Source organism: Panulirus ornatus, chromosome 20 (genome assembly GCF_036320965.1).
Source record: "Panulirus ornatus isolate Po-2019 chromosome 20, ASM3632096v1, whole genome shotgun sequence".
NCBI lineage: Eukaryota > Metazoa > Arthropoda > Malacostraca > Decapoda > Palinuridae > Panulirus > Panulirus ornatus.
Window position 1 is genome coordinate 16,835,926 of NC_092243.1, and position 20,167 is coordinate 16,856,092.

The 20,167-nt window shown below is 42.6% G+C and overlaps 1 protein-coding gene and 1 pseudogene across 2 annotated transcripts in view; both read right to left on the reverse strand.

The window, feature by feature from the left end:
• Positions 1-20,167, reverse strand: part of LOC139755945 (ADAMTS-like protein 4) — a 300,564-nt gene that overhangs the window by 23,280 nt on the left and 257,117 nt on the right. The window lies entirely within an intron of this gene.
• LOC139756166 (uncharacterized) lies at positions 18,994-19,789 on the reverse strand (annotated as a pseudogene).

Below are 20,167 nucleotides of genomic sequence, written 5' to 3' on the forward strand. Positions count from 1 at the left end.
AACAACAACTGACTCACTTCCCAAGCTCTCTCATCCCCAACAGACTTCATACTTGCCCCTCTTTCCAAAACTCTTGCATTTACCTCCCTAACAACCCCATCCATAAACAAATTAAACAACATGGAGACATCACACACCCCTGCCGCAAACCTACATTCACTGAAAACCAATCACTTTCCTCTCTTCCTACACGTACACATGCCTTACATCCTCGATAAAAACTTTTCACTGCTTCTAACAACTTTCCTCCCACACCATATATTCTTAATACCTTCCACAGAGCATCTCTATCAACTCTATCATATGCCTTCTCCAGATCCATAAATGCTACATACAAATCCATTTGCTTTTCTAAGTATTTCTCACATACATTCTTCAAAGCAAACACCTGATCCACACATCCTCTACCACTTCTGAAACCACACTGCTCTTCCCCAATCTGATGCTCTGTACATGCCTTCACCCTCTCAATCAATACCCTCCCATATAATTTACCAGGAATACTCAACAAACTTATACCTCTGTAATTTGAGCACTCTCTCTTATCCCCTTTGCCTTTGTACAATGGCACTATGCACGCATTCCGCCAATCCTCAGGCACCTCACCATGAGTCATACATACATTAAATAACCTTACCAACCAGTCAACAATACAGTCACCCCCTTTTTTAATAAATTCCACTGCAATACCATCCAAACCTGCTGCCTTGCCGGCTTTCATCTTCCGCAAAGCTTTCACTACCTCTTCTCTGTTTACCAAATCATTTTCCCTAACCCTCTCACTTTGCACACCACCTCGACCAAAACACCCTATATCTGCCACTCTATCATCAAACACATTCAACAAACCTTCAAAATACTCACTCCATCTCCTTCTCACATCACCACTACTTGTTTTCACCTCCCCATTTGCGCCCTTCACTGAAGTTCCCATTTGCTCCCTTGTCTTACGCACTTTATTTACCTCCTTCCAGAACATCTTTTTATTCTCCCTAAAATTTAATGATACTCTCTCACCCCAACTCTCATTTGCCCTTTTTTTCACCTCTTGCACCTTTCTCTTGACCTCCTGTCTCTTTCTTTTATACATCTCCCACTCAATTGCATTTTTTCCCTGCAAAAATCGTCCAAATGCCTCTCTCTTCTCTTTCACTAATACTCTTACTTCTTCATCCCACCACTCACTACCCTTTCTAATCAACCCACCTCCCACTCTTCTCATGCCACAAGCATCTTTTGCGCAATCCATCACTGATTCCCTAAATACATCCCATTCCTCCCCCACTCCCCTTGCTTCCATTGTTCTCACCTTTTTCCATTCTGTACTCAGTCTCTCCTGGTACTTCCTCACACAGGTCTCCTTCTCAAGTTCACTTACTCTCGCCACCCTCTTCACCCCAACATTCACTCTTCTTTTATGAAAACCCATACAAATCTTCACCTTAGCCTCCACAAGATAATGATCAGACATCCCTCCAGTTGCACCTCTCAGCACATTAACATCCAAAAGTCTCTCTTTCGCACGCCTGTCAATTAACACGTAATCCAATAACGCTCTCTGGCCATCTCTCCTACTTACATAAGTATACTTATGTATATCTCGCTTTTTAAACCAGGTATTCCCAATCATCAGTCCTTTTTCAGCACATAAATCTACAAGCTCTTCACCATTTCCATTTACAACACTGAACACCCCATGTATACCAATTATTCCCTCAACTGCCACATTACTCACCTTTGCATTCAAATCACCCATCACTATAACCCGGTCTCGTGCATCAAAACCACTAACACACTAATTCAGCTGCTCCCAAAACACTTGCCTCTCTTGATCTTTCTTCTCATGCCCAGGTGCATATGCACCAATAATCACCCACCTCTCTCCATCAACTTTCAATTTTACCCATATCAATCGAGAATTTACTTTCTTACACTCTATCACATACTCCCACAACTCCTGTTTCAGGAGTATTGCTACTCCTTCCCTTGCTCTTGTACTCTCACTAACCCCTGACTTTACTCCCCAGACATTCCCAAACCACTCTTCCCCTTTACCCTTGAGCTTCGTTTCACTCAGAGCCAAAACATCCAGGTTCCTTTCCTCAAACATACTACCTATCTCTCCTTTTTTCACATCTTGGTTACATCCACACACATTTAGGCACCCCACTCTGAGCCTTCGAGGAGGATGAGCACTCCCCGCGTGACTCCTTCTTCTGTTTCCCATTTTAGAAAGTTAATACAAGGAGGGGAGGATTTCTGGCCCCCCGCTCCCGTCCCCTCTAGTCGCTTTCTACGACACGCGAGGAATACGAGGGAAGTATTCTTTCACCCCTATCCCCAGGGATAATATACATATATATATACATATACACATACACACACATATACATACGCACATATACACACACACACACATACATATATATACATATGAAAAATGTAAGAAAAAATTTAGAAAACTGAAACTTCTAGCTTGAAATGAATGAAAAAAATGAATGTCACATAATGGTTCAACCTCTGGCTATGGAAAAAAGGAAATGTATAATTTATTTACACAAACGTCAATAGCAGTTCTCATCAATTTAACCACTGTATCAATAAGCTTCAATGTCTAAGCTACACCTTTTCTCCAATTTCACTATTTTCCTTCACATTTTCAATTGTGTCTGAAGGTTCTACTTCAAGAGTGATTGTTTTTCCAGTAAGGGTCTTCACATCTTGGTTACATCCACACACATTCAGGCACCCCACTCTGAGCCTTCGAGGAGGATGCTTTACTTGTGGTGTTGACTTCCGGCCACTTGGCCACTGGAGGTTACTGTCAATATAAATTTTTATCTACGTCACAGGATCTACCAAGACGGTGCAGTGGAGGTGGCGAGGCCAGAGGTGATGACCAAGTCTGCGGCTCCCAGCGCCTCCCTCCCTACGTTGATCTCGCACCTCATTCATCAAAGAAGCCATAGATCCTGTTGATTGATGCACATTCATGGTTACCAAGTAAGAGGAAGAAGTTCTCTGGATACTTGATCTTGTACGCCAATAACAGACAGATGGTTTCTAATGACTGTTTGCCACGATCTACGTAATCTCCGAGAAAAAGGTAGTTGGACTCTGGAGGGAAGCTGCCATATTCAAACAGCCGCAACAAGTCTGTATACTGGCCATGGATATCACCACCGTTCAATCCAAACAAAGTACAGGACACACTATTGACTCCAAACATCTTAGACTGCAAAAGGGTATAATAATAAACGAATGAAATCATCCACTTAATCTATAGTTATAATGTTTGTGCCGGGATCTTTCTTGTATCTATGGAACTTATCAAGGTTACTTCGACAGACAAGTTACTTAAACTAATCAACATTTTATGGACGAATTTACAAATTCTATGAAAACTGTGTTGCATCCTCGGAATATTTCCCGAACAGTTTTAAGCCACAATTTTCAAGTGCCGAAGCTCAGCTCAGTTTTCCTCAATAACCCCAAGGAATCCTTTATTATCATCAAGACCACAAAAGGCGTTAAAGGTGAGGAGATCGGTTGATAAAGGCAATCTAACTGACAAAGTAATTCATAGTAATCTAGCTGTGTGTAGATGGTGAGACAACCAGGTCAGGTGATCACCGTGGAGTTGACGAATGAACTTTGCGAGAGAAGTCTTCTGACATCCCCTATGAGTCTTTCATGGAACCGACTCTTCCAAGGACCAATCGGCAGGATGAATTCCAATCTTTAATTCCACGGCATATAGAATAAGATCTAAGGGATCATGATCATGATTACTGACAATTCTTCGGCTGTGACTCTCTTTTTTGTGGCATTAGAGGCTCCAGTCAAGGACAAAAGTCCACATCGAGGTCCGGCCTTAATCAAAATATACAGTTAAATATACAGGGAAAAAGAGGAGGCAAGGAAAAATATTTACAAATTTTTGAGGAAGTGAAAAAAAAATCTTATAAAAAGCGCCGAGTCATAGTTATTGGGAAAGACTTGAGAGGGGCAGAGATCCTAAACTTCAAGTTGCTGACAGAGGATGTAGGCGGGGCTTCATTGATCCCCGTGGAGTGCAGGTGGGTACTAATTATGTGACCTGACAGAAGGTATGATACCCAATAAGCATACTTAACCAGTGTCAGAATACAGCAAGGAAACGTTTCAATAGTGGCCAGAACTGAAAGTTACCAAAGAACCCTTGTTCTTCACTTCCATAAGAATTTTCTCGAATGTGTTCACGTTCTCAAATAACTTAACCTACAAGTAGTATTCTAATATGATAACACCATCAAGAAAGCCCTCATCCAAAATAGCCATTAAATAATACAGATGTTGTTCATAAAGTTCCATGTAAAGACTGTCACCACTCTTATATTGGACACTCGGGGAAAGATTTGGAGACTAGGATCTCACAACATAAGTATAGTGTTAGGATCGCCCAACAGAGCAGCGGCTGATTTCAACATAAAGCTGCCTTTAATCTACAAAGCGAATGGGAAGGAGCTAAGACTACAGCTAAATCAAAACGTTTCAGTGAAAGAAATGTAATTGAATCATGTTTGATCTCTGGCACATTTGATCATAATGTAAGTAAGTCCTTTGGCCATTTCAAATATGACAAACTGTTAACTGAAATAATCATTAAGAATTATCCACCAGAATAACCCTGTCCACACACCATGTAAGGAGAGGAAGGTCAGATGTCAGGTTACGTAATTAGTGTCCACCTGCACTCCACGGGAATTATGAAGCCCCGCCTCACTGTTACCTGTGTGCTTTTAAGGACCTCAACACTTGTATCTCCCCCACTCTGTCTGAGGATGTAATAAACGAAAGTACTCATCGTTTTTATCTTCCCTTTCCAGTGGTTAAAAAGATATACATACACAAGTATACGTATGTAAGTAGGAGGGATAACCAGAGAGCGTTGTTGGATTACGTGTTAATTGACAGGGGCGTAAAAGAGAGATTTTTGGATATTAATGTGCTGAGAGGTGCAACTGGAGGGATGTCTGATCATTATCTTGCAGAGGCGAAGGTGAAGATTTGTAGAGGTTTTCAGAATAGAAGAGAAAATGTTGGGATGAAGAGAGTAGTGAGAGTAAGTGAGCTTGGGAAGGAGACTTGTGTGAGAAAGTACCAGGAGAGACTGAGTGCAAAATGGAAAAAGGTGAGAGCAAAGGACGTACGGGGAGTGGGAGAGGAATGGGATGTATTTAGGGAAGCAGTGATGGCTTGCACAAAAGATGCTTGTGGCATGAGAAGTGTGGGAGGTGGGCAGATTAGAAAGGGCAGTGAGTGGTGGGATGAAGAAGTAAGATTATCAGTGAAAGAGAAGAGAGAGGCATTTGGTCTAGTTTTGCAGGAAAATAGTGTCAATGACTGGGGGATGTGTAAAATAAAGAGGCAAGAGGTCAAGAGAAAGGTGCAAGAGGTGAAAAAGAGGGCAAATGAGAGTTGGGGTGAGAGAGTATCATGAAATTTTACGGAAAATAAAAAGATGTTTTGGAAGGAGGTAAATGAAGTGCGTAAGACAAGAGAAAAATGGGAACATCGGTAAAGGGGGCTAATGGGGAGGTAATAACAAGTAGTGGTGATGTGAGAAGGAGATGGTGTGAGTATTTTGAAGGTTTGTTGAATGTGTTAGATGATAGAGTGGCAGAAATAGGGGGTTTTGGTCGAGGTTGGGTGCGAAGTGAGAAGGTCAGGGAGAATTGTTTTGTAAACAGAGGGGCAAGTGAAAGCTTTGCGGAAGATGAAAGCCGGCAAGGCGGCAGGTTTGGATGGTATTGCAGTGGAATCTATCAAAAAAAGGGGGTGACTGCGTTATTGACTAGTTGGTGAGGATATTCAATGTATGTATAGCTCATGATGAAGTACCTGAGGATTGGTGGAATGCATGCATGGTGCCATTGTACAAAGGCAAAGGGGATAAAGCTGAGTGTTCAAATTACAGAGGTTTGGGTTTATTGAGTATTCCTGGGAAATTTTATGGGAGGGTATTGATTTAGAGGGTGAAGGCATGTACAAAGCATCAGATTGGGGAAGAGCAGTGTGGTTTGAGAAGTGGTAGGGGATTTGTGGATCAGGTGTTTGCTTTGAAGAATGTATGTGAGAAATACTTAGAAAAGCAAATGGATTTGTATGTAGCATTTATGGATCTAGAGAAGTCATTTGATAGAGTTGATAGAGATGCTCTGTGGAAAGTATTAACAGTTTATGGGGTAGGAGGCAAGTTGCTAGAAGAAGTAAAAAGTTTTTATCGAGGATTTAAGGCATGTGTACGAGTAGCAAGAGAGGAAAATGATTGGTTCTCAGTGAATGTAGGTTTGCGGCAGGGGTGTGTGATGTCTCCATGGTTGTTTAATTTGTTTATAGTTGAGGTTGTTAAGGAGGTGAATGCAAGAATTTTGGAGAGAGGGGCAAGTATAAGTCTGTTGTGGATGAGAAGGCTTGGGAAGTTAGTCAGTTGTTGTTCGCTGATGATACAGGGCTGGTGGCTGATTCGTGTGAGAAACTGCAGAAGCTGGTGACTGAGTTTGGTAAAGTGTGTGAAAGAAGAAAGTTGAGAGTAAATGTGAATACGAGCAAGGTTATTAGGTGCAGTAGAGTTGAGAGACAAATCAATTAGGAGGTAAGTTTGCATGGATAAAAACTTGAGGAAGTGAAGTGTTTTAGATATCTGGGAGTGGATTTGGCAGTGGATGGAACCATGGAAGTGGAAGTGAGTCACACGGTGGGGGAGGGGACGAAGGTTCTGGGAGCGTTGAAGAATGTGTGGAAGGCGAGAACATTATCTCGGAAAGCAAAAATGGGTATGTTTGAAGGAATAGTGGTTCCAACAATGTTATATGGTTGCGAGGCTTGGGCTATAGATAGGGTTGTGCGGAGTAGGGTGGATGTGTTGGAAATGAGATGTTTGAAGATGGTATGTGGTGTGAGGTGGTTTGATCGAGTAAGTAATGAAAGGGTAAGATAGATGTGTGGTAATAAAAAGAGTGTGGTTGAGAGAGCAGAAGAGGGTGTATTGAAGTGGTTTGGTCACAGTAGGGAAGGGTTGACAAAGAGGATATATGTGTCAGAAGTGAAGGGAACAAGGAGAAGTGCAAGACAAAATTGGAGGTGAAAGGATGGAGTGAAGAAGATTTTGAGCGATCGGGGCCTGAACATGAAGGAGGGTAGAAGGCGTGCAAGGAATAGGGTGAATTGCAATGATGTGGTATACCGGGTTCCACGTCTGGGGTAAACCATGGAGAGTTTTGTGGGGCTTGGATGTGGAGGGGGAGCTGTGGTTTCGCTGCATTATACATGACAGCTAGAGACTGAGTGTGAACGCATGTGGCCTTTGTTGTCTTTTCCTAGTGCTACCTCGCGCGCGTTCGGGGGAAGGGGGTTGTCATTTCATGTGTGGCGGGGTGGCGAAGGGAAAGGAATAAAGGCAGCAAGTATGAATCATTTACATGTGTAAATATGTATATGTTTGTGTATGTATATGAATGTATACGTTGAAATGTGTATGTATGTATATGAGCGTGTGTGGACGTGTATGTATATACATGTATATGTGGGTGGGTTGGGCCACTATTTCCTGTTTCCTTGCCCTACCTCGATAAAGCGGGAGACAGCGACAAAGTATATGAATAATTTTATATATATATATATATATATATATATATATATATATATATATATATATATATATATATATATATATATATATATATATATATATATTTTTTTTTTTTTTCTTTGCTTTGTCGCTGTCTCCCGCGCTTGCGAGGTAGCGCAAGGAAACAGACGAAAGAAATGGCCCAACCCACCCCCATACACATGTATATACATACGTCCACACACGCAAATATACATACCTACACAGCTTTCCATGGTTTACCCAAGACGCTTCACATGCCCTGATTCAATCCACTGACAGCACGTCAACCCCGGTATACCACATCGATCCAATTCACTCTATTCCTTGCCCTCCTTTCACCCTCCTGCATGTTCAGGGCCCGGTCACACAAAATCTTTTTCACTCCATCTTTCCACCTCCAATGTGGTCTCCCACTTCTCGTTATCTCCACCTCCGACACATATATCCTCTTGGTCAATCTTTCCTCACTCATTCTCTCCATGTGCCCAAACCATTTCAAAACACCCTCTTCTGCTCTCTCAATCACGCTCTTTTTATTTCCACACATCTCTCTTACCCTTACGTTACTTACTCGATCAAACCACCTCACACCACACATTGTCCTCAAACATCTCATTTCCAGCACATCTATCCTCCTGCGCACAACTCTATCCATAGCCCACGCCTCGCAACCATACAACATTGTTGGAATCACTATTCCTTCAAACATACCCATTTTTGCTTTCCGAGATAATGTTCTCGACTTCCACACATTCTTCAAGGCTCCCAGGATTTTCGCCCCCCCCCCCCCTGATCCACCTCCGCTTCCATGGTTCCATCCGCTGCCAGATCCACTCCCAGATATCTAAAACACTTTACTTCCTCCAGTTTTTCTCCATTCAAACTTACCTCCCAATTGACTTAACCCTCAACCCTACTGTACCTAATTACCTTGCTCTTATTCCCATTTACTCTTAACTTTCTTCTTTCACACACTTTACCAAACTCAGTCACCAGCTTCTGCAGTTTCTCACATGAATCAGCCACCAGCGCTGTATCATCAACGAACAACAACTAACTCACTTCCCAAGCTCTCTCATCCCCAACAGACTTCATACTTGCCCCTCTTTCCAAAACTCTTGCATTCACCTCCCTAACAACCCCATCCATAAACAAATTAAACAACCATGGAGACATCACACACCCCTGCCGCAAACCTACATTCACTGAGAACCAATCACTTTCCTCTCTTCCTACACGTACACATGCCTTACATCCTCGATAAAAACTTTTCACTGCTTCTAACAACTTTCCTCCCACACCATATATTCTTAATACCTTCCACAGAGCATCTCTATCAACTGTATCATATGCCCTCTCCAGATCCATAAATGCTACATACAAATCCATTTGCTTTTCTAAGTATTTCTCACATACATTCTTCAAAGCAAACACCTGATCCACACATCCTCTACCACTTCTGAAACCACGCTGCTCTTCCCCAATCTGATGCTCTGTACATGCCTTCACCCTCTCAATCAATACCCACCCATATAATTTACCAGGAATACTCAACAAACTTATACCTCTGGAATTTGAGCACTCACTCTTATCCCCTTTGCCTTTGTACAATGGCACTATGCACGCATTCCGCCAATCCTCAGGCACCTCACAATGAGTCATACATACATTAAATAACCTTACCAACCAGTCAATAATACAGTCACCCCCTTTTTTAATAAATTCCACTGCAATACCATCCAAACCTGCTGCCTTACCGGCTTTCATCTTCCGCAAAGCTTTTACTACCTCTTCTCTGTTTACCAAATCATTTTCCCTAACCCTCTCACTTTGCACACCACCTCAACCAAAACACCCTATATCTGCCACTCTATCATCAAACACATTCAACAAACCTTCAAAATACTCACTCCATCTCCTTCTCACATCACCACTACTTGTTATCACCTCCCCATTTGCGCCCTTCACTGAAGTTCCCATTTGCTCCCTTGTCTTACGCACTTTATTTACCTCCTTCCAGAACATCTTTTTATTCTCCCTAAAATTTAATGATACTCTCTCACCCCAACTCCCATTTGCCCTCTTTTTCACCTCTTGCACCTTTCTCTTGACCTCCTGTCTCTTTCTTTTATACATCTCCCACTCAATTGCATTTTTTCCCTGCAAAAATCGTCCAAATGCCTCTCTCTTCTCTTTCACTAATAATCTTACTTCTTAATCCCACCACTCACTACCCTTTCTAATCAACCCACCTCCCACTCTTCTCATGCCACAAGCATCTTTTGCGCAATCCACCACTGATTCCCTAAATACATCCCATTCCTCCCCCACTCCCCTTACTTCCATTGTTCTCACCTTTTTCCATTCTGTTCTCAGTCTCTCCTGGTACTTCCTCACACAAGTCTCCTTCCCAAGCTCACTTACTCTCACCACCCTCTTCACCCCAACATTCACTCTTCTTTTCTGAAAACCCATATATATATATATATATATATATATATATATATATATATATATCCCTGGAGACAGGGGAGAAAGAATACTTCCCACGCATTCCTCACGCGTCGTAGAAGGCGACTAAAGGGGACGGGAGCGGGGAGGGGGGGCTAGAAACCCTCCCCTCCATGTACTTTAATTTTCTAAAAGGGAAAACAGAAGAAGGAGTCACGCGGGGAGTGCTCATCCTCCTCGAAGGCTCAGATTAGGGTGTCTAAATGTGTGTGGATGTAACCAAGATGAGAAAAAAAGAGAGATAGGTAGTGTTTGGGGAAAGGAACCTGGATGTTTTGGCTCTGAGTGAAACGAAGCTCAAGAGTAAAGGGGAAGAGTGGTCTGGGAAAGTCTTGAGATTAAAGTCAGGGGTTAGTGAGAGGATAAGAGCAAGGGAAGGAGTTGCACTACTCCTGAAACAGGAGTGGTGGGAGTATGTGATAGAGTGTAAGAAAGTAAACTCTGAATTGATATGGGTAAAACTGAAAGTTGATGGAGAGAGATGGGTGATTATTGGTGCATATACACCTGGGCATGAGAAGAAATATCATGAGAGGCAACTGTTCCAGGAGCAGCTGAATGAGTGTGCTAGTGGTTTTCAAGCACGAGACCGGGTTATAGTGATGGGTGATTTGAATGCAAAGGTGAGTAATGTGGCAGTTGAGGGAATAATTGGTATACATGGGGTGTTCAGTATTGTAAATGGAAATGGTGAAGAGATTGTAGATTTATGTGCTGAAAAAGGACTGGTGATTGGGAATACCTGGTTTAAAAAGAGAGATATACATAAGTATACGTGTTAATTGATAGGCGCGCGAAAGAGAGACTTTTGGATGTTAATGTGCTGAGAGGTGCAACTGGAGAGATGTCTGATCATTATCTTGTGGAGGCGAAGGTGAAGATTTGTAGAGGTTTTCAGAAAAGAAGAGAGAATGTTGGGGTGAAGAGGGTGGTGAGAGTAAGTGAGCTTGGAAAGGAGACTTGTGTATACGTATGTAAGTAGGAGATAGAGCGTTATTGGATTACGTGTTAATTGATAGGCGCGCGAAAGAGAGACTTTTGGATGTTAATGTGCTGAGAGGTGCAACTGGAGGGATGTCTGATCATTATCTTGTGGAGGAGAAGGTGAAGATTTGTAGAGGATTTCAGAAAAGAAGAGAGAATGTTGGGGTGAAGAGGGTATTGAGAGTAAGTGAGCTTGGAAAGGAGACTTGTGTGAGGAAGTACCAGGAGAGACTGAGTACAGAATGGAAAAAGCGAGAACAAAGGAGGTAAGGGGAGTGGGGGAGGAATGGGATGTATTTAGGAAAGCAGTGATGGCTTGCGCAAAAGATGCTTGTGGCATGAGAAGCGTGGGAGGTGGGCAGATTAGAAAGGGTAGTGAGTGGTGGGATGAAGAAGTAAGATTATTAGTGAAAGAGGAGAGAGAGGCATTTGGGCGATTTTTGCAAGGAAATAATGGAAATGAGTGAGAGATGTATAAAGGAAAGAGGCAGGAGGTCAAGAGAAAGGTGCAAGAGGTGAAAAAGGGCAAATGAGAGTTGGGGTGAGAGAGTGTCATTAAATTCTAGGGAGAATAAAAAGATGTTTTGGAAGGAGGTAAATTAAGTGCGAAAGACAAGGGAACAAATGGGAACTTCAGTGAAGGGGGCTAATGGGGAAGTGATAACAAGTAGTGGTGATGTGAGAAGATGGAGTGAGTATTTTGAAGGTTTGTTGAATGTGTTTGATGATGGAGTGGCAGATACAGGGTGTTTTGGTCGAGGTGGTGTGCAAAGTGAGAGGGTTAGGGAAAATGATTTGGTAAACAGAGAAGAGGTAGTAAAAGCTTTGCGGAAGATGGAAGCTGGCAAGTCAGCGGGTTTAGACGTTATTGCACTGGAATTTATTAAAAAAGGGGGTGACTGTATTGTTGACTGGTTGGTAAGTATATTTAATGTATGTATGATTCAAGGTGAGGTGCCTGAGGATTGGCGGAATGCTTCCATAGTGCCATTGTACAAAGGCAAAGGTGACAAAGGCGAGTGCTTAAATTACAGAGCTATAAGTTTGTTGAGTATTCCTGGTAAACTATATGGGAGGGTATTGATTGAGAGGGTGATGGCATGTACAGAATATCAGATTGGGGAAGAGCGGTGTGGTTTTAGAAGTGGTAGAGGATGTGTGGATCAGGTGTTTGCTTTGAAGAATGTATGTGAGAAATACTTAGAAAAGCAAATGGATTTGTATGTAGCATTTATGGATCTGGAGAAGGCATATGATAGAGTTGATAGAGATGCTCTGTGGAAGGTATTAAGAATATATGGTGTGGGAGTCAAGTTGTTAGAAGCAGTGAAAAGTTTTTATCGAGGATGTAAGGCATGTGCATGTGTAGGAAGAGAGGAAAGTGATTGGTTCTCAGTGAATGTAGGTTTGCGGCAATGGTGTGTGATGTCTCTATGGTTGTTTGATTTGTTTATGGATAGGGTTGTTAGGGAGGTGAATGCAAGAATTTTGGAAAGAGGTGTAAGTATGCAGTTTGTTGTGGATGAGAGAGCTTGGGAAGTGAGTCAGTTGTTGTTCGTTGATGATACAGCGCTGGTGGCTGATTCATGTGAGAAACTGCAGAAGCTGGTGACTGAGTTTGGTAAAGTGTGTGAAAGAAAAAAGTGAGAGTAAACTTGAATAAGACCAAGGTTATTAGGTACAGTTGGGTTGAGGATCAAGTGAATTGGGAGGTAAGTTTGAATGGAGAAAAACTGGAGGAAGTAAAGTGTTTTAGATATCTGGGAGTGGATTTGGCAGCGGATGGAACAATGGAAGCGGAAGTGAATCATAGGATGATGGAGGGGGCGACTATTCTGGGAGCCTTGAAGAATGTATGGAAGTCGAGAACATTACCTCGGAAAGCAAAAATGGGTATGTTTGAAGGAATAGGGGTTCCAACAATGTTGTATGGTTGCGAGGCGTGGGCTATGGGTAGACTTGTGCGCAGGAGGATGGATGTGCTGGAAATGAGATTTTTGAGGACAATGTGTGGTGTGAGGTGGTTTGATCGAGTAAGTAATGTAAGGGTAAGAGAGATGTGTGGTAATAAAAAGAGTGTGGTTTAAAGAACAGAAGAGGGTGTTTTGAAATGGTTTGGTCACATGGAGAGAATGACTGAGGAAAGATTGACCAAGAGGATATATGTGTCAGAGGTGGAGGTAACGAGGAGAAGTGGGAGACCAAATTGGAGGTGGAAAGAAGGAGTGAAAAAGATTTTGAGTGATCGGGACCTGAACATGCAGGAGGGTGAAAGGCGTGCAAGGAATAGAGTGAACTGGATCGATGTGGTATACCGGGGTCGACGTGCTGTCAATGGATTGAACCAGGGCATGTGAAACGTCTCGGGTAAACCATGGAAAGTTCTGTGGGGCCTGGATGTGGAAAGGGAGCTGTGGTTTCGGTGCATTATTACATGACAGTTAGGGACTGAGTGTGAACGAATGGGGCCTTTGTTGTCTTTTCCTAGCGCTACCTCGCACACATGAGGGGGGAGGGTGTTGTTATTTCATGTGTGGCGGGGTGGCGATGGGAATGAATAAAGGCTGAAAGTATGAATTATGTACATGTGTATATATATATATGACTGTGTGTGCATATATATGTATAAGTTGAGAGGTATAATTATGTATATTTGCGTGTGTGGACGTGTATGTATATACATGTGTATGTGGGTGGGTGGGGCCATTCTTTCGTCTGTTTCCTTGCGCTACCTCGCTAACGCGGGAGACAGCGACAAAGGAAAATGAATAAATAAATAATATGTGGCATGAGAAGAGTGGGAGGTGGGTTGATTAGAAAGGGTAGTGAGTGGTGGGATTAAGAAGTAAGATTATTAGTGAAAGAGAAGAGAGAGGCATTTGGACGATTTTTGCAGGGAAAAAATGCAATTGAGTGGGAGATGTATAAAAGAAAGAGACAGGAGGTCAAGAGAAACGTGCAAGAGGTGAAAAAGAGGGCAAATGAGAGTTGGGGTGAGAGAGTATCATTAAATTTTAGGGAGGATAAAAAGATGTTCTGGAAGGAGGTAAATAAAGTGCGTAAGACAAGGGAGCAAATGGGAACTTCAGTGAAGGGCGCAAATGGGGAGGTGATAACAAGTAGTGGTAATGTGAGAAGGAGATGGAGTGAGTATTTTGAAGGTTTGTTGAATGTGTTCGATCATAGAGTGGCAGATATAGGGTGTTTTGGTCGAGGTGGTGTGCAAAGTGAGAGGGTTAGGGAAAATGATTTGGTAAACAGAGAAGAGGTAGTAAAAGCTTTGCGGAAGATGAAAGCCGGCAAGGCAGCAGGTTTGGATGGTATTGCAGTGGAATTTATTAAAAAAGACGGTGACTGTATTACTGACTGGTTGGTAAGGTTATTTAATGTATGTATGACTCATGGTGAGGTGCCTGAGGATTGGCGGAATGCGTGCATAGTGCCATTGTACAAAGGCAAAGGGGATAAGAATGAGTGCTCAAATTACAGAGGTATAAGTTTGTTGAGTATTCCTGGTAAATTATATGGGAGGGTATTGATTGAGAGGGTGAAGGCATGTACAGAGCACCAAATTGGGGAAGAGCAGTGTGGTTTCAGAAGTGGTAGAGGATGTGTGGATCAGGTGTTTGCTTTGAAGAATGTATGTGAGAAATACGTAGAAAAGCAAATGGATTTGTATGTAGCATTTATGGATCTGGAGAAGGCATATGACAGAGTTGATAGAGATGTTCTGTGGAAGGTATTAAGAATATATGGTGTGGGAGGCAAGTTGTTAGAAGCAGTGAAAAGTTTTTATCGAGGATGTAAGGCATGTGTACGTGTAGGAAGAGAGGAAAGTGATTGGTTCTCAGTGAATGTAGGTTTGCGGCAGGGGTGTGTGATGTCTCCATGGTTGTCTAATTTGTTTATGGATGGGGTTGTTAGGGAGGTAAATGCAAGAGTTTTGGAAAGATGGCCAAGTATGAAGTCTGTTGGGGATGAGAGTGCTTGGAAAGTGAGTCAGTTGTTGTTCGCTGATGATACAGCGCTGGTGGCTGATTCATGTGAGAAACTGCAGAAGCTGGTGACTGAGTTTGGTAAAGTGTGTGAAAGAAGAAAGTTAAGAGTAAATGTGAATAAGAGCAAGGTTATTAGGTACAGTAGGGTTGAGGGTCAAGTCAATTGGGAGGTAAGTTTGAATGGAGAAAAACTGGAGGAAGTAAAGTGTTTTAGATATCTGGGAGTGGATCTGGCAGCGGATGGAACCATGGAAGCGGAAGTGGATCATAGGGTGGGGGAGGGGCGAAAATTCTGGGAGTCTTGAAGAATGTGTGGAAGTCGAGAACATTATCTCGGAAAGCAAAAATGGGTATGTTTGAAGGAATAGTGGTTCCAACAATATTGCATGGTTGCGAGGCGTGGGCTATGGATAGAGTTGTGCGCAGGAGGATGGATGTGCTGGAAATGAGATGTTTGAGGACAATGTGTGGTGTGAGGTGGTTTGATCGAGTAAGTAACGTAAGGGTAAGAAAGATGTGTGGAAATAAAAAGAGCGTGGTTGAGAGAGCAGAAGAGGGTGTTTTGAAATGGTTTGGGCACATGGAGAGAATGAGTGAGGAAAGATTGACCGAGAGGATATATGAGTCGGAGGTGGAGGGAACGAGGAGAAGTGGGAGACCAAATTGGAGGTGGAAAGATGGAGTGAAAAAGATTTTGTGTGATCGGGGCCTGAACATGCAGGAGGGTGAAAGGAGGGCAAGGAATAGAGTGAATTGGATGGATGTGGTATACCGGGGTTGATGTGCTGTCAGTGGATTGAATTAGGGCATGTGAAGCGTCTGGGGTAAACCATGGAAAGCTGTGTAGGTATGTATATTTGCGTGTGTGGACGTATGTATATACATGTGTATGGGGGTGGGTTGGGCTATTTCTTTCGTCTGTTTCCTTGCGCTACCTCGCAAACGCGGGAGACAGCGACAAAGCAAAAAAGAAATATATATATATATATATATATATATATATATATATATATATATATATATATATATATATATATATATATATTTTTTTTTTTTTTATACTTTGTCGCTGTCTCCCGCGTTTGCGAGGTAGCGCAAGGAAACAGACGAAAGAAATGGCCCAACCCCCCCCATACACATGTACATACACACGTCCACACACGCAAATATACATACCTACACAGCTTTCCATGGTTTACCCCGGACGCTTCACATGCCTTGATTCAATCCACTGACAGCACGTCAACCCCTGTATACCACATCGCTCCAATTCACTCTATTCCTTGCCCTCCTTTCACCCTCCTGCATGTTCAGGCCCCGATCACACAAAATCCTTTTCACTCCATCTTTCCACCTCCAATTTGGCCTCCCTCTTCTCCTCGTTCCCTCCACCTCCGACACATATATCCTCTTGGTCAATCTTTCCTCACTCATTCTCTCCATGTGCCCAAACCATTTCAAAACACCCTCTTCTGCTCTCTCAACCACGCTCTTTTTATTTCCACACATCTCTCTTACCTTTACGTTACTTACTCGATCAAACCACCTCACACCACACATTGTCCTCAAACATCTCATTTCCAGCACATCCATCCTCCTGCGCACAACTCTATCCATAGCCCACGCCTCGCAACCATACAACATTGTTGGAACCACTATTCCTTCAAACATACCCATTTTTGCTTTCCGGGATAATGTTCTCGACTTCCACACATTTTTCAAGGCTCCCAAAATTTTCGCCCCCTCCCCCACCCTATATATATATATATATATATATATATATATATATGTATATATATATATATATATATATATACGTAGTCGTGTGACCGACTAAATATTAAACCAACTGGATCATAGTTAAGAGAAGCAGTCCAGAAAGAATGGCAGAAACTTGAAGACAGCGATGACACAAACTAGAGAAAAATCTGACATCTTGACATCACTACAGACACCCATGGTTCCCTCGAAGCCTCAAGGTATTTAGAGAGGCTCCAGTCATCCCTCGATGAACACAGTGAATGATGTTTAGCTAAGCTGAGCGATTCTCCTTTCAAAGACCAAAAGATACAACATAGACACATACACACCCCCAGTCTGCCGGGGGTTTATAAAAAGAGTCGCACTTTATACCTTCCATTTCAAACTATCTTTTGCACTGTCTCTCCTCCCCTTCCTCTCCTCTAACCATCCTATTGAAAAAGACAAAAGAGAGCTTGAAGCACTAGGTGTTTTTGTACTACAATACACACACACACACACACACACACACACACACACACACACACACACACACACCACACATACACCACCTTTGGAGTGGGAACGATGGTAAGAATCTATACTGATGTCCGACAGTGTAGAGAAGGAACAGCCTAAGACGATTGGTTTGAGAGAGACGATGAACAGTGGAAGGAGTAGACAGATGGTGGTCAACAGAGGGTTGGTTAGATCTAAGGAAGGTTAGATTAATGACTGTATGTTTTGCAGGAACGAACTGAGAACGAGTCAGGTTTAGGAGCTTTGTCTGAAGAAGTGGGGTGGCCTTTATGACAGAAATCTAACCATTAATTCAATTGAAAAAGTCTTAGGTAATTCCTTAGCTCATAATCGGTGTTTATTAATCTGTATTACGCAGGTTTCCGATCTGTCCATGTTACGCGCATTGATGATCCTTCTTTGGATTTAGAAACTGCTCCAGTTGATGATTATGGAGATCACATATCTTGAGGAGGTTGAATGACAGAAAGCAGAAGGCTTTTACGAGCTGGCCTGTCAGTAGTTCCTCATCTACAGCGTAACAGAAGTCGGCATCATAGCGTCTCTTTTATCATGAGACGGGTGTGTGAACATGTGATTACTATTTGTGTGTCACGGGGAGAGAGTTTTACCCCGTCTCTTAACCTTCTATGTATGTACCATGTCTTTACACACACACACACACACACACACACACACACACACACACACACACATACACACACACACACACACACACACACACACACACACACACACACACATCGTAGCCTATGACAGGTGTATGTCCTTAAATATATGAAGAAATAAATAAGCAGATATATAGATGAATGAATACATTGATAACGGACTATTGGATAGCCAAATGTCTGAAAATACACAGTTGAGGTATTACATACATTACAGAACTGGAAGGTCACGATAGTAACTAATTAACTAATCCTGAAAGAACTTAAGATCATGGTGGCAAGTTATCTGCACACTTTGGATGAGAACATGAGTGGGGTATATCTAGAGAGTCAGGGTGGCAGATATACTGGAATGCTTGCAGTGCAAATACTATGGTTTATACATTATACACTTAACTGAACATTAAGTGATGAATAGTTACAGTAACACATTGGTTGAGAAACCACATAACCTAATCAACATAAAACTGAGCTCTTCGCTTACTTAGTTACAGACTTGTTCATGGATTGTATATGGTGTTCACAAAGGATATGTATCTGCACGAGCTCTCATTGGAACAAGTTGATTGTAGTGACAAACAGCTGTTCATGGTGCAAGGGTGTCTGGGGGAGCAAGTCTGTGACGAGGGTTTCAGCAGTTTATTGCCAACTTGGTGTGAGCTGCCAATGTTAATCGGAAAGAATGGATAGGTTCAGCGAAATGAGACTCTCTCTTGGCAGGTGGTACACGAATGGTCCAGGTTGGTTTTGCATGCCCTTCTCTGCACTCTCTAATGCTTATTCCTCTGTGTAGCTAGCTGTTAGTAAGGTAGACCAAGCTGGGAAGGCGAGCTACCTTAATTAGACTGAAGATGAGATAGACATACCTGAGCTAAACTGACAGGACGCTCAGTGATTTAGTCGGCAGAGAAGATGCAGACGTTTTGAGAAAGATTTGATGATAGTATCGATATGATTCTTCAAATTTAAACCGACGTCATTAGTAACAACAAGACGTTTGAAGTCTCCGATTATTCAGGGAATGTCATGACTTAATATGATGTCAAGTGGCAGGATCTTGTTTGCACCCAGGTTGATGTGCATCATCACAATCTTGGTGTGGTTGATGGTGACGTGGTTGGCCGTAAGCCACTATTGAAGGTTGATGATGATATGCTGAAGGGTACTGAGGTCAGGACTGTTGTTGCTGATGATGATGATGCTGAAGACGAAGTCGTCTTCGTACTTCCAACGGTGGTTTGTGTCTCTTAGGGCGTCAGTGATAAGAATGAGGAAGAAGAGCGGACCCATCTTGGTACCCTGGGGTACACCTCATTTTAGGGGTAGCGAGGTCGATGTGGCTCCTTTAAAAGCAGACGGTTTGGTGTCCCTGTACACATAGGCCGCCAGCCACGAAACGAGAGATTCCTGTAGTCCCAGTTCGACTTTTTGATTTGTGATGATGTGGTTTAAGAAGTCGTAAGTCTTAATGAAGTCCACGAAGGTGAATGCCAAAGAGGTTTTGCACCACATCAGTTCGCGTAAATGAAGTCAAAGAGGCTGACAAGGTAGTAAATGGTGGAGGAAGACTTCTTGTTTCCAAACTGCTGAGGATCTTCTGAATTCGCAGTGTTGGTTTAGAACCAATCAAACTCAAAACTTTCACAAAGCAGTCTGAGGGTTGGGATGATGGTAAAAAGATGAACGTAAGCCATTAAGAGACTCTGGGTTGGTGGATTTGAGTGGTGGAATGACATATGTTGTCTTCCATGTCTTGGGGCATTTGGATTGTTTGAGTAAAGCGTAAATTATGGCTGTTGGTGGAGTAGCTGATTCATAAGAGATTTCTTTGTATAGCTTCACTGGAAGATCTATGGGTGTTGTTGACCGCTTAGTTTTTAGGCGCTGGAGGCGTTTAGCTACTTGATATTCCTCTACTTTTTCATTTTGTTGGGGTGGAATTGGTGGGTGTGCTGGGAATGAGGTGGTGGCGAATATTTGCAAAAAGTTGTTAATTTGGTGGGCGGCCTCCTCATTGCTGGGTTTGTCTACACAAGGAAAGGGGAAGAGCCTTCGCTTGTCACAACTTTTAT